This window comes from Balaenoptera borealis, assembly GCF_965194805.1.
Source record: "Balaenoptera borealis genome assembly, chromosome: 14".
NCBI lineage: Eukaryota > Metazoa > Chordata > Mammalia > Artiodactyla > Balaenopteridae > Balaenoptera > Balaenoptera borealis.
The window spans coordinates 2,060,154-2,072,627 of NC_138875.1; the positions used below are offsets into that span (position 1 = coordinate 2,060,154).

At 50.5% G+C, this 12,474-nt stretch overlaps 1 protein-coding gene across 1 annotated transcript in view; it reads left to right on the plus strand.

Annotated features, from left to right (window-relative positions):
- Nucleotides 1–4,097: 4,097 nt before the first annotated feature.
- MBP (myelin basic protein) overlaps nucleotides 4,098–12,474 on the plus strand; it is a 117,327-nt gene continuing 108,950 nt past the window's right edge. Inside the window, exon 1 of the mRNA XM_082355155.1 lies at nucleotides 4,098–4,237. The gene's annotated coding sequence lies outside the window, so the exon portion shown is untranslated. The remainder of the gene's footprint in view (nucleotides 4,238–12,474) is intronic.

The window sequence follows — 12,474 nt, forward strand, 5'->3', positions numbered from 1 at the left end:
TGTGTCCACGGGGCCCCGGGTGGCTCCATCTCCTGTCACACAGGCGCCTCCTCGGCACACGCTGCCCCCTCCCGGCTACGCCTCCCTCACCGCTCCATCCGGCCAGGTCCTGCCCACGATCGGGCCCCTCTCTCCAGAGAGCCTCCCGGGACCCCCCTCGTCAGTCCGGCTTTAAGGATGCAGCTGATTTAGGTGCGTCGTCAGTAGTTCTGATAAGTAAAAGTGAGCGAAGGAATGAAATGTCGCTGAGTAAGACACTGTCCTCCCTTCAGAGGCTGCCCGGGCGGCGGTGCCCAGGCCTCAGCCCTCAACATCCCGGGACCCCACCTTCCATCTGTCATTCTGGGAAGCCTTCCAGGCACCACTGAGGCACAGTGACGACCCCAGACCTGCTGGAGCAAAGCAGCCGTGTCACCGTGCTCGCAGATTCGGGGGGCAGGAGTGCGGGGAGCACACAGGAAGGACAGACAATTCCTGCTCCGTGAGGCCTGGGAGCTCAGCTGGGGGGACCCAGAGGCCACGGCGACTCAGGCGGGGTCCCTTCTGAAGGCCGCTGGTGTCTCCTAGGCTGGCACAGGCCGTCCTCAGAGGGCGGTGGCTGGGTTCCGAGGGCGCCGGCCCTGGAGAGGAAAGCAGACGTGCTCGGCATTGCCGTGACCTCGCCCCAGAAATCCAGGGCCTGACTCCACGGCCGGGGCCGTCACAGGGATGCACCCAGATTCAAGGGCAGAGACGCACCTCCTCCTTCTCCACGGCACCGGCCTCGAAGTCACAGAGGAAGAAGAACGAGGGATTTGTGGGATTGGGATGGCGTCGGGGCCACGTGTGGAAGCTACACCTGCCACACGACACCCAGGATCGTAAAGCCTCTGCTTGTCAGCGCAGATGAGCCCCAGAGCTCACCAGGCATGTTGACAACAAGCCATTCATGGCCGAGAGCTCCCTGGAAAAAGAAATTCTAGAAGCAATTAGAGTGGGAGGATGATATCTATTGAATGTGTACACAGTTCCTTCAAAAATACACTGAATCCAGAATGTACTTCTGTAGTTCAAGAGTGACTTGGATCTTATGGAAAGCTGTTTGCTTTTATTAATAAAATTAGGGAGCTATAGTTAAAGAAAAATACTATATGTGTGTGTGTACCCTTTGTAAAACAGTTTGTATAACAGCAATGTCAAAAAATTGAGGGTAGAAAATGTGTGAAAGTTTGTTTTTTCCCACACAACCAAAGTTGTACAAATCTCCTTTCCTTTCCTTTTTTTCCTGGATAAAAAGAAGTGAAGTGACAAGTGGCTTATGTGTGTGTGTGGTTGTGTGTGAATGTGGGTGAGTGTGTCTGGTTGTAGTCTAGAAGCCTCCCTCAAACGCTTTGTTTAATTTTTTATGTTGCACTTTGTGGAGTTCATGCACCTAATTTTCTTGCAATCATGACCACAGCAGAACCTGTCCAGTTATTGACTGGAATTTAAGAGGATTATCGACTTTGTGGATAGCACCAGCAAACTGTTAATTACAAACCAGAGATGAAAGTGATTTCAGGGCTTTTGTAAGCAAAAATATAATTACAAAGGTAAATCTGTTGATGAAGAAAATTTTTTAAAAACTCAAAATGCACATAGTATGGTCTCCTGGAAATTATTTAGTTTCCTTTCTTCCTTCAGTTTGGGTAATATGCAGTTTAATAGGACTGAGCAAAAATGAACTGAAGGTGTACCATGCATGAAACTTTGTGCTCCCTGCTACGACATGAAATGCTGAAGGCTGCTGCCCTCATTATGTGAAAAGCAGTAAGAGATGGAGGGAATGGCCATATGATTTTCTTAGAAATATCAGAGACAATGAAGTTTGGATCATTTACCTTTTACCTGTCAAAAGACCCATTTCAATTTTATTGAAATGAATAAAGTCAATCTCTGTCATTGTGCTCAAAGATGCAAGGCCATCTTCATGTGAAGCGTGACACCCCTCACAGGGAAGCACCCGCCTTTCCTCCTCCCTGGGTCCTTTCCCTGGCATGAGGGACCTTCCAAATGCCCACCCGTCACTTCATTTTTTTTATTTTTATTTTTTATATAAATTTATTTATTTATTTTTGGCTGGGTGGGTCTTTGTTGCTGTGCGCGGGCTTTCTTTAGTTGCGGCTAGCGGGGGCTACTCTTCGTTGCGGTGCGCGGGTTTCTCATTGCAGTGGTTTCTCTTGTTGCAGAGCACGGGCTCTAGGTGCATAGGCTTCAGTAGTTGCAGCATGCGGGCTCAGTAGTTGTGGCTCTCGGGCTCTGGAGCGCAGGCTCAGTAGTTGCGGCGCACGGGCTCAGTTGCTCCGCAGCATGTGGGATCTTCCCGGACCAGGGCTCGAACCCGTGCCCCCTGCGTTGGCAGGCGGATTCTTAACCACTGTGCCACCAGGGAAGTCCATCCGTCACTTTCTTAAATCGTGTTCCTTATTCCCTCACATACATTTTCCTTGAAGTTCCCATGCATTTGGGGGCATTACATCCCCCAAATATAGGCATGGTGGGATCTTATAAATACTTTAAAAAGCATTTAACTGGAGCTTGGCAAGCCTGACATTTGCAGAGACGGCTGTTGGCATATGCGAGGTTTCTACACAGCACGAAGCGGGACAAATCCTGCTGCTTCCCTGTGGCCTGGACTCCCCAGTATCCAGTCTTCACTGACGTCTGCAGGGCAGAAGCCCTTCTTCCCAAATCCCAGTCACCCCAGGAAGAAGCAAGGAGGCATCTGGGGGGAGAAGTAGTGGTTTGTGATCCTAAAACCGGCATCCAGATGGAACCCACTATGGCCTGAGCGTTAAGAAATATCGGGGTGCGGGGGGAAGAGTGACTTGAGTCAGGGACCTGGAAGCGTCCCGCGTCAGAGTCACTGCCCCGCACACCCCTGGGCTCCTCTGGCTCCCTTACCCCCACCCCCCACCCCCCGTCCACCCTCTGCTGCAAGTGGGCTGAAGGCTTGGACAGAGAACTGGGAAACAGGCAAGCTTCGTCTTCGGCACGGCCAGCATCCGTGCTCCGCCGCCCTGCTGACCTCCCCTCTCTAGCTCCTGAAACCCCCAGGCCAACCTTTTCTGAGGAAAGCATCAAATATTTCTGGGACGATGGACACATCTTAGAATCTCCAGCATTGGAACGTGGTTGCTAGACACCCGGCCTGTGAGGGCGGCTGCTTGGGGAAGACAGCTCTGAAACCACACTGGGAGCTGGGGCCCTTCTGGCCGGCCCGGGGGGACCAGGGCTGAGTGTCACCAAGCACCAGACTTCCCCTCCCCCTAATAACCAGTGTGGGTCCCCGCGGGCTCCGGGAAAGCGTCAGATTCAATTCCCCAACCTGGAATCTAAGCCGGGGGGTGGGGGGACGCCAGGGTCTGTGTCTCCCCTCAACCTCCTACTTTTCCACCATCAGGAGGAGGGTGAGAATGCAGGGAAAAGGACCACCGGACTGTGTGCAGGTGACTAAGGTCCAAACAAGAGGCTTCCTTTGGACCAAGAGGATGACACCGACCACAAGCCAATAGGTGCTTCAGGCCGCAGGCCCCAGGGCCGCCCCTGCAAAAGCGCGTCTTCTGGTCTGTTTTGCGAGCGCTCTTCGCCGGCCTCCTCGGGGAAGCCTGTGTCCTCCGGCGGAGCACCTGTCCGGGTGCTGGGCTGGACGCGGGCTCCCCGGGCGTTCTCCAGGGGCCAGGCGTCGCTGGGGGCCCCGGCGCCGGCGGCCGTGGAGCGGGGTGTGGAGCAGCTGCTCTCAGGGCTCCCTCCCCGCGCGCTCGGGCCGGGTGCTTCGGAGGCTCGGCCGCGAGCAGAGGCTCGAAGAGCCGCAGTTCAGCCCCGGCCGGAGTCCGCGCCCGCCTCCAGGGGCTGCCCCCGCGCGGGGCCCGTGAGTGCCGCCAGCCCGCGTGGCGGAGCCGCCCGGAGGTGGTCCCGGCCGGCGGGCAGCAGGTGGGGCGGCTCGGCCCGGCGCGGCCCGGCCGTGTTTACCTGGCTCGCAGGAAGCCCGGGGGCCGGGGGCCGGGGGCGGGGCGGCGGGCGCGCCCGGCGCTCGGAGCCGCCGCCGTCAGTCGTCGCCGCGCGCCAGCGAGGACGAGCCTGCCGCCCCGGCGGCCCGCGTCCCCGACCCGGAAGGCGGCGCCGGCGCCCCGGGACCCCGCGCGCTTGGGGCCCGGGCGGCGAGGAGGCGGCCTGGACCCCGCGGCGCCCTCGGCCTGGGAGCGGCGAGCGCAGCGCGGTGGGTGACCCTCGCCGGGGGCGGGAGGGCCCCTTTGCGTCCTCGGAGCGGGGACCGCGGGGACCTGGGCGCGGGGCTCCCCCGGGCGGCGGCGCAGGTGGCGGCAGGTGGCAGCCGGGCGGCCGCCCTGCGAGGGGTGGGCGCGGGTGTAGACGCCGATCCAGAGCGGCGGGGCTGTCCCCAACGGGTGTCCAGGTGTGGGCTCGGCCGGGCCCGGCGGCCGGGGTCGCGGGCAGAGCGTGGGAGAGGGTGAGGGTAGAGTTTCGGGTGAGAGGTGACAGAGGTCAAGGAGGCCGCCCCGACCTCCGCCGGTTGGCCGCACCAACGCGCGCTGGTGGCGAGCTTTCGGGCAGGCGGGGGTCCCCACCAGCGTAAAGTGCTTCTTAATGACACACCTGGAGCCGAGCGGACGACTCCTGCCGTCCCCCAACCCCCCCCCCCCCCCACGAGCCGAAAACCAGTTTCCTTTTGAGCGCCGAGGGCGGCGACAGGCGACTCTCCGGGCTTCCGCCTTCCGGGGGCCCGTCCCGGCTCCGGCCGCGCCGCCTGCGCCCACCTGCGCCCACCTGCGCGCCTGGCGCCCCCGGGCGCGAAGCCCCCTGGGCCCGGCGCCGGGTTGGGTGGCCCTTAGGGTGCCCTGTGATCTGCACGATTCCCTGACATTCAGTGGCTCTGGGTCCTTTGGGCTGCTGGTGGCACTGCCTCGTTTCTTTTAGCGTCTCCTTTTACCTCGTTTCAGAAGGCAGAGTGGGGCTGGGAAAAACGTTTGCGTTTCTTTGGTGATCTCAGTAGGGGTCTGGCAGGAAATTGGCGCTTTCTGGTTCCTGGTTCTCTGTTTTCCAAATGCTACAACGTGAGAATCGACAACGCCTGTTCAGTTTGCCTCTGCAGCCGTGGAAGGCACGGGCCACAGCCGGGATGTGCCGGGAGAGGTGTAAACACGGTGCAGGGGGGCCGCTGGCCGTTCTGGCCACGGATACCCACACCTGGCCTAGAAAGAGAGATTTTCAGAGGGAGGGAGCTCTAGGGTGCGTTCTATTTAAGACCTGTGGGTTTTGGAGAAGACTTTAGCCCCCCCGCTCAGGGAGATAGTTTACAGAGTGGCGGACAAGTCTGGGACGCCCCTGAATCAGGCTCAGTCCTGGCCGGACCACCTCTGAGTGCTGGGGGCCTCCTGGGACGTGGTGACCCCGGTGCAGAGCCAGCGGGAGCCTGGGACAGAGAAGCTCTTCAGGGAGGGATGGGCCCAAAGGACCAGCAAGTGGGCCGCAGTCTCACAGCTGCGTTTCTCCCAAGCCAGGAGAAGTGCCCATCAGTCGTCGTATTTTTTTTTAAGTGGGATAAACCAACACCTGAAGGGAGGGAATCCAGTTCAAAATTATTGTAAAGTGTTGGCTAACAGTCACTCCCAAGGGTTTAACTGTTCTGAAATGACTCCCTTTATTAACTCAGGGTTAAACAAAAGCTGTTTGGTTCAAATCCACTTTAGAAACCCTTTGTTGTTTGACTTTTAGTTTCTCTTTAGATTCTTTAAAAATTTGACACAGTATCAGCCACTGTCTCTGTGCCTTTTCCACCCAGGTGTCCAGGTAGCATTTTTGACCACTTGCAAATTGCCAGGCTGTCTTGTTAGAGCAATATATCACCTCACTGATAGGCAGCATGCCCTGGGATGCCCTCATTTGATATAACTACCCTATCAGTACCCTCATTTTTACTGCCTAGGAAACCAAGGCATGGAGACACCCAGGGCGCCCAGGACTCAGTTCTGGGAACCTGCCACCAGCCCTTTGTTGCTGCCCTGCAGGGCAACTAGGACACCTTGCAAAACCCACAGGGCTACCTTCCACTTCTCTGTCTGTTAAAATTCCACCGCTGATGAGCGGCCACGCCCAACAAAATATGCTTCCTCTTCAGGATGATTGGCCTCGAAGGCCGCTGTCAGGTCTCTGTTAGTCATCTTTTCCTTCACTTCCTCAGTAAAGTTGACAGTAAAGAAGGAAAGACGGTTCTCTAATTCCTCAGTACGCTTTTTAGTAAGTAGTCATTAAGCAGTAAGACACTTCTATTGGTCCGTTAGAGCCACTGAAGGAAGCTTAAATCAGCCTGAGTTTGGGGCCCCAGGAGGTGAGTTTAATTAATTAATTTATTTATGGCTGTGTTGGGTCTTCGTTTCTGTGCGAGGGCTTTCTCTAGTTGCGGCGAGCGGGGGCCACTCTTCATTGTGGTGCGCGGGCCTCTCACTGTCGCGGGCTCTCTTGTTGCGGAGCACAGGCTCCAGACGCGCGGGCTCAGTAGTTGTGGCTCACGGGCCCAGTTGCTCCGCGGCATGTGGGATCCTCCCAGACCAGGGCTCGAACCCGTGTCCCCTGCACTGGCAGGCAGATTCTCAACCACTGCGCCACCAGGGAAGCCCCAGGAGGTGAGTTTAAAGCAACAGTAATTATACACAGGGAGACCCTGGTGGTCCCACTCAGCAGAGATGAGCAGAATTCAAACTCCACCTAAACGTGTAGCCGTCAGGCTTCAGCCAGAGAAACGGAATCGATGGGAGAGGCACATGAGTGACTTATCGCAAGGATTTGGGGCTGGAGAGGCCGACCAGACAGGAGGCTGGAGCTCTCAGGCGTGAGCTGAGGCCACATCCAGAGGTCACGCTGCAACCAGGAATAGGCAACAGTGCATATTCGGAAGCTTTTAGCAATGTCTCAGAGTCAATAATTGCTAAAAATTCATAAATACGGATCTGGACTCTGTGAACACCACTGAGTAAGTGTGAGGCTCTGTTATTAAAAAAAACAGATGGCTGTCTAGAGAACGAGGATAAACAGACTTAGGTGAGGTATCTGGAATGTATCAAACATTCTAAAATCCAGCGATATAAAACAAACTGCCCAGCAGAGAAAGATGTGACTGAACAAGCTGGTCAGAAGAGAAAACCCAGACGGGCTAGTAAAATATGAATAGGTGTTCAACCCACTGGTTCTCAGGGAATCAAACATCACATCAATGGGATCATTTTTCATATCCATCATACTGGTAAAAATTTTAAATTCTGACTATACCAAGTATTGAGGAAGATGTAGAGAAGTGAGAACTCACATTATTGTGAGTAGGAGTGTAAATGAAAACAGACACTTTAGAGAAGAATCCAGAAAAGCTGATGACAGACATTCCCTATGACCTCGTGATTTCACTCCGAAGTGCACCCTCTAGGGAGAACCTGGTCTGAGTGCATAGGGCACATACAAAGGTTGCTCATGGAAGCAATTTTTAAAAACTTTTTATTTTGAGATAATTGTAGATTCACATGCAATTGTGAGAAATAATAGAGATCCATATATGCTTCATAACATCTTGCAAAACTATAGACAATATCACATCCAGGAGATCAACATTGGTACAATCCGTCAGCTGTGTTGAGATGTCAGATTTCGCTAGTTTACGTGTGTGTGTCTGTGTGTAGTTCTCTGTAATTTTATCACACATGTACAATCGTGTGACCACCCACCTCAGGTAGGACAGCTCCGTCACAAATTCCCTCGGGCTGCCCTTTATGGCCACAGCCAACTTCCCCCTTCCCCCTCCCTATGCCCTTGGCAACTACTAATCTGTTCCCCATTTTCTGTAATTTCATCATTTCGAGAATGCTATTTAAGTAGAGTCATGCAAACTTTTTTGATTGGCTTTTTTCACTGACTGCAATTCTCTTGAGATCTCTCCAAGTCGTTGAGTGTACCGATAGCATGTTCTTTTTTTGTTGATGAGTAGTATTCCGAGGAATGGGTGCCCACCCCGCTCCTGTAGTTGTTTGGTTTTAAGCATTTGCCCTTTGAGGGTTTCCAGTTTGGGACTATTTGAGTAAAGCTGCTATGATCGTCCATGTACAGGTTTTTGTGTGAACACAGTTTTCATTTCTCTGGGATAAATGCCCGAGCAAGAGTGCCATTGCTGAGTCAAATAGCAAACACGTATTCCATTTCATAAGAAACTGCCCTCCTCTTTTCCAGAATGGCTGCACCGTTTTACATCCTACCAGCCAGGTGTGAGTGATGCAGGATCTCCACGACAGCCTTTGGCACTGTCACTATTTTTTATTTGCGCCTCTAACAGGTGTGCGGCGATACTTCACTGTGATTTTAGTCTGCGTTTCCCTCACAGATAATGATGCCAGTAGTCTTTCCATGTGTGCGTCTGCCATCTGCACGTCCTCTCAACTAGCAGCCTGTTCTCGTCTTTGCCCTTTTTCTGATTGGGTTGTTCGGTCACGTTAGTTCCTTGTATGTTCTAAATACGGCTCCTAGTTTTGGTTTGCAGTTATTCTGTCAGTTTAGCTTGACTTCATCCTCTCCACAGAGTCTTTTGCAGGAAGAAAGTTTTTCATTTCGATGAGATCCAGTTTATTAATTTTCTCCTTTTATGAATTGTGATTTGGGTGTGAAATGCAAGAACCCGTCACCTAGCCTGAGTCTGGAAGATTTTCTCCTTTTTTTTTCCCTACAGTTTTATAGTTCTACATTTTACACTGAAGTCTGTTGTCCATTTCCAGTTAATTTTGTATAAGGAGTGAGGTTTAGGTGGAGGGTTTTGGTTTTGTTTGGTTTTTGTTCCTACCTAGGAATGTCGAATTGCTCCAGGACTGTTTGTTGAAAAGATGATCCTTCCTCCATGGAATTGCTTTTGCATCTTTGTCAAAACTCGTGTCCCCGTGTTTGTGTGGGTCTATTTCTGGTTTCCCTGATCTGTGCCCTTGATCGGGGTGTCTGTTGCTGCACCAGGACCACACTGTGCTGATTTCTGCGGCTGGAGGGTGAACCTTACCATCAGGTAGCATGAGTCCTTCTTCTTTCTTTATCAAAATCCTGTTAGCTGTGCTGTCTCCTGCACCGTTCCAAACGTTTTAGAATAAGTTTGTTTGTGTCTACAAAACCCTTGGTGGAATTTTTATAGGAATTTCATCAAATCTATAGATGGACTTGGGGAGAATTAACAGTTTTACCGTGTGGAGTCTTCCACGCTGTGATCACAGGTTGTCTCTGTTTATTTAGATGTGCTTTTGTTTCTTTCATCAGTGTTTTGTAATTTTCAGCGTATGGATTCTGAATCTGTGGGGTTTTTTTAAGAGTATACCTAAATATTTCTCTTTTTTTGAGTTATTTTTAAATAGTGTCATGTTTTTAACTTCAGTTTCTACATGTGTGTTGTTAGTTTACACAAATGTGGATGATTGGCCTTGTGTCCTGCGACCTTGCCTAACTCCCTCACTAAGCCTAGATTTTGGGGGTAGATTCCTTGTGATATCCATGCAGACCGTCATGTTACCTGTAAATGGGGAAGTGTTATTGCTTCCTTTCCAATCTCTATCCTTTATAATTTCTTTTTCTTGGTGTGTTGCACTGGAACTTCCAGAGCTCTGTTGAATAAGAGTTGCAGGAGTGGACATCCTTGCCTTGTTCCTGATCAAAGGGGTAAAGCATTCACTTTTTCACCACTAAATATGATGTAGCTATAGGGTTTTTGTAGAAGTTCCTCGTGACATTGAGGTAGTTCCCCTCTGTTCCTAACTTGCTGAGAGGTTTTGTCTTGAATGGGTGTTGGATTTTGTCAAATATTCTTTCAGTCAATTGACAGGCTCCCGTGATTTTTCCTCTTTAACCTGTTAGTATGATGGATTATATTGATTAATGTTCAAGTCGGTGTTGAACCACCCTTGCATGTCTGAAATAAATTCCACTTGGTCATGTGTATAATTTTTTTATATGTTGCTGGATTCACTTTGCTAGTATTTTGTTGAGGATTTTTGCTTCTAAGTTCATGAGAGAGATTGGTCTGAAGTTTTCATTCTTTGTACAGTCTTTGCTGGTTTTGATATCAGGGTAATATGAGCCCCATAAAAATGAGCTGGGAAGTGCTCCCTCCTGTTCTAATTTCTGAAAGGGTTTATGTACAAATGACATTAATTCTTCTTTAAATGTTTGGTAGAAATTTCCAGTGAAACCATCTGGGACTGGAGATTTCTTTGGAAATCTTTGGAGGGGCATTTTCTAATTACACATACAGTTTCATTAATAGTTGTAAGATTATTCAAGTTATATATTTCATCTTGGTTGAATTTTGGTAGTTTGTGGGTTTTGAAGAATTGGTTCATTTCTTGTAAACTGTAAAATTTATGAGTGTACTGTGTTCACAGAATCCTTTATTATCCTTGTAATGCCACAGGATCTGTAGCGATATCCCTAGTTTTATTCCTGATAGTGATGATTTCTGTCTTCTCTCCTTTTATGTGAGAATCTTGCTAGAACATGATCCATTTTATTGATTTTTTTTTCAAAGAACTAGCTCTTTGTTTAATTGATTTTTCTCTATTGTTTTCCTGTTTTTGGTTTCATTGGTTTCTGTTCTTATCTTTACTATTTCCTTCCTTCTACTTTCTTTGGATATATTTAGGTTTTTTTGTTTGGTTTGGTTTTCTAGTTTCATCAGTTAGAACTTAGATTATTGATTTGAGTACCTTTCCTGTTTTCAATGTCAGCATTTTAGTCCTATAAATTTCCCTCTCAGCACTATTTTAACTGTGCCCACGTGTTTTTTTCAAATGGTTTAAATGTTTATTGAATCGAGATTTTGTGTGTCCAAAATCAGGTCAAAAAGTGAACAAAATGTGGAAGGGGTTGGCTGGTTGATGGTTCCCAGAAAGAGGGCTGAGGTTCAAGGTGTACCTCTGCCAGGCTCCTTGTGGTGTTGGGTCAGGTCTCAATACAGGTCAAAATCAAAGCAATAACATTGAATGGAAAGCAGCCAAGTTACAGATGAATAAATACAGTATCATTCTATTTATTGAAAAATTTTAAATACACAAAAGAACACACTACCTGTTGTGATCACACAGAGATGAAATAAATACAGAAATCACGCAAATTGGGCTATCCATCAACCTCAGGAAGCTGCTTACCTGTGTCCAGGGAAGGATGGGTTTGTATGAAGGGAAGGGAATTTGTTTTATTTCTGAAACATTTTGAGATTTTAGACAAAGAAAGGAATGTGTCACTTTTTTTGAGGGAAAAGGTAAGCCAGTTGTGTATTTTTTTCTGTACCTTTTCTTTGTAATAATTAATCACTTATGTTAACAGTAAAGAAGCCAATGCCAAGTTTGGGGGGATGACACTAAAGAAGATGAAATGATGGAAAAGCTGGGAAGATTAATAGCCTCAAAGAAGAACCTGGAAGTAGGTTGGGGTGAAGTTACTAAAATTAGGTAAAAGCAAGAGCAAAGAAAAAGAGAGTTGGGGAACTTCCCTTGTCCCCATTATCATTTGTAAACAGGGTACAAACAAGGAAAACTAGAAGTGGAGTTAAGTAGGGTGATCTTAGAAGAAGGGCTGTGCCCTGTGAACCAGCCAAGGGCTGAGATTTCGGGGGGCGGGGAGGGAAGGTGGGCGCCGCGCCTGGCCTCCACTCAGCCTGTGAATTCAACTTGCGATCCGCTGTCTTTCTTTTAAGAACCATTTACATCTGCGTAAACATGAAGGACGTGAGGGGGAACTAGCGCATTGGGACCCAGCTGGTTTTCCTTCTTTGCTGCCTGAATTTTTCCTGAGTCCCTCATGTGCATAAGTTTGGCCTCTAAGTACCGTCCAGCATGTTTTAAATAGAGATCAGCCAACCAGGGCCTCCCTTCTCGCTCCTCCGCCCGGTGGGAGAGCTGGCCCCGGACGCGTCCGCAAGTCCGCAGGTCCCCCTCCCGCGGGCACCGGACCGCCTCCCCGGCCCAGGGCGCCTCTGCTCCCTTCCACTCACCCCCTCCAGACTCGCCGTGTCGGCACCAATGTCTGCGGGCCGGCGACTGGTCTACAGGGGCCACTGGCCACAGGCAAGTGCAAGGACGCTGAGGTGGCCGAGGAAGGGTCTGTAACTGATTTCCTGTAGAATTATTTCACTTTCTTTAAGAGTGAGGGGATTAACATTCAGCTGACCCTTTTTCCAAGATAAGAGAAGGAAAATGAGGTTTTATTCACAGTAAGTGATTAACCAAATTTCATGCTTCGTTCTATATTAGAGACTAACATACAGAGCGTGGGAAGACGGGTCCCAGAGGCAGCTGAGGGCCTGGAAGGTGGTCACCCCGACACACTCACACTCACACTCTCTGACACACACCCCCCCCCCCCACGTGCTCATGGCTGGAGTCCGCACGTGACGGCTGGTGTGGGGTTGGCAGCCCTGCATGTTAGGGCAGC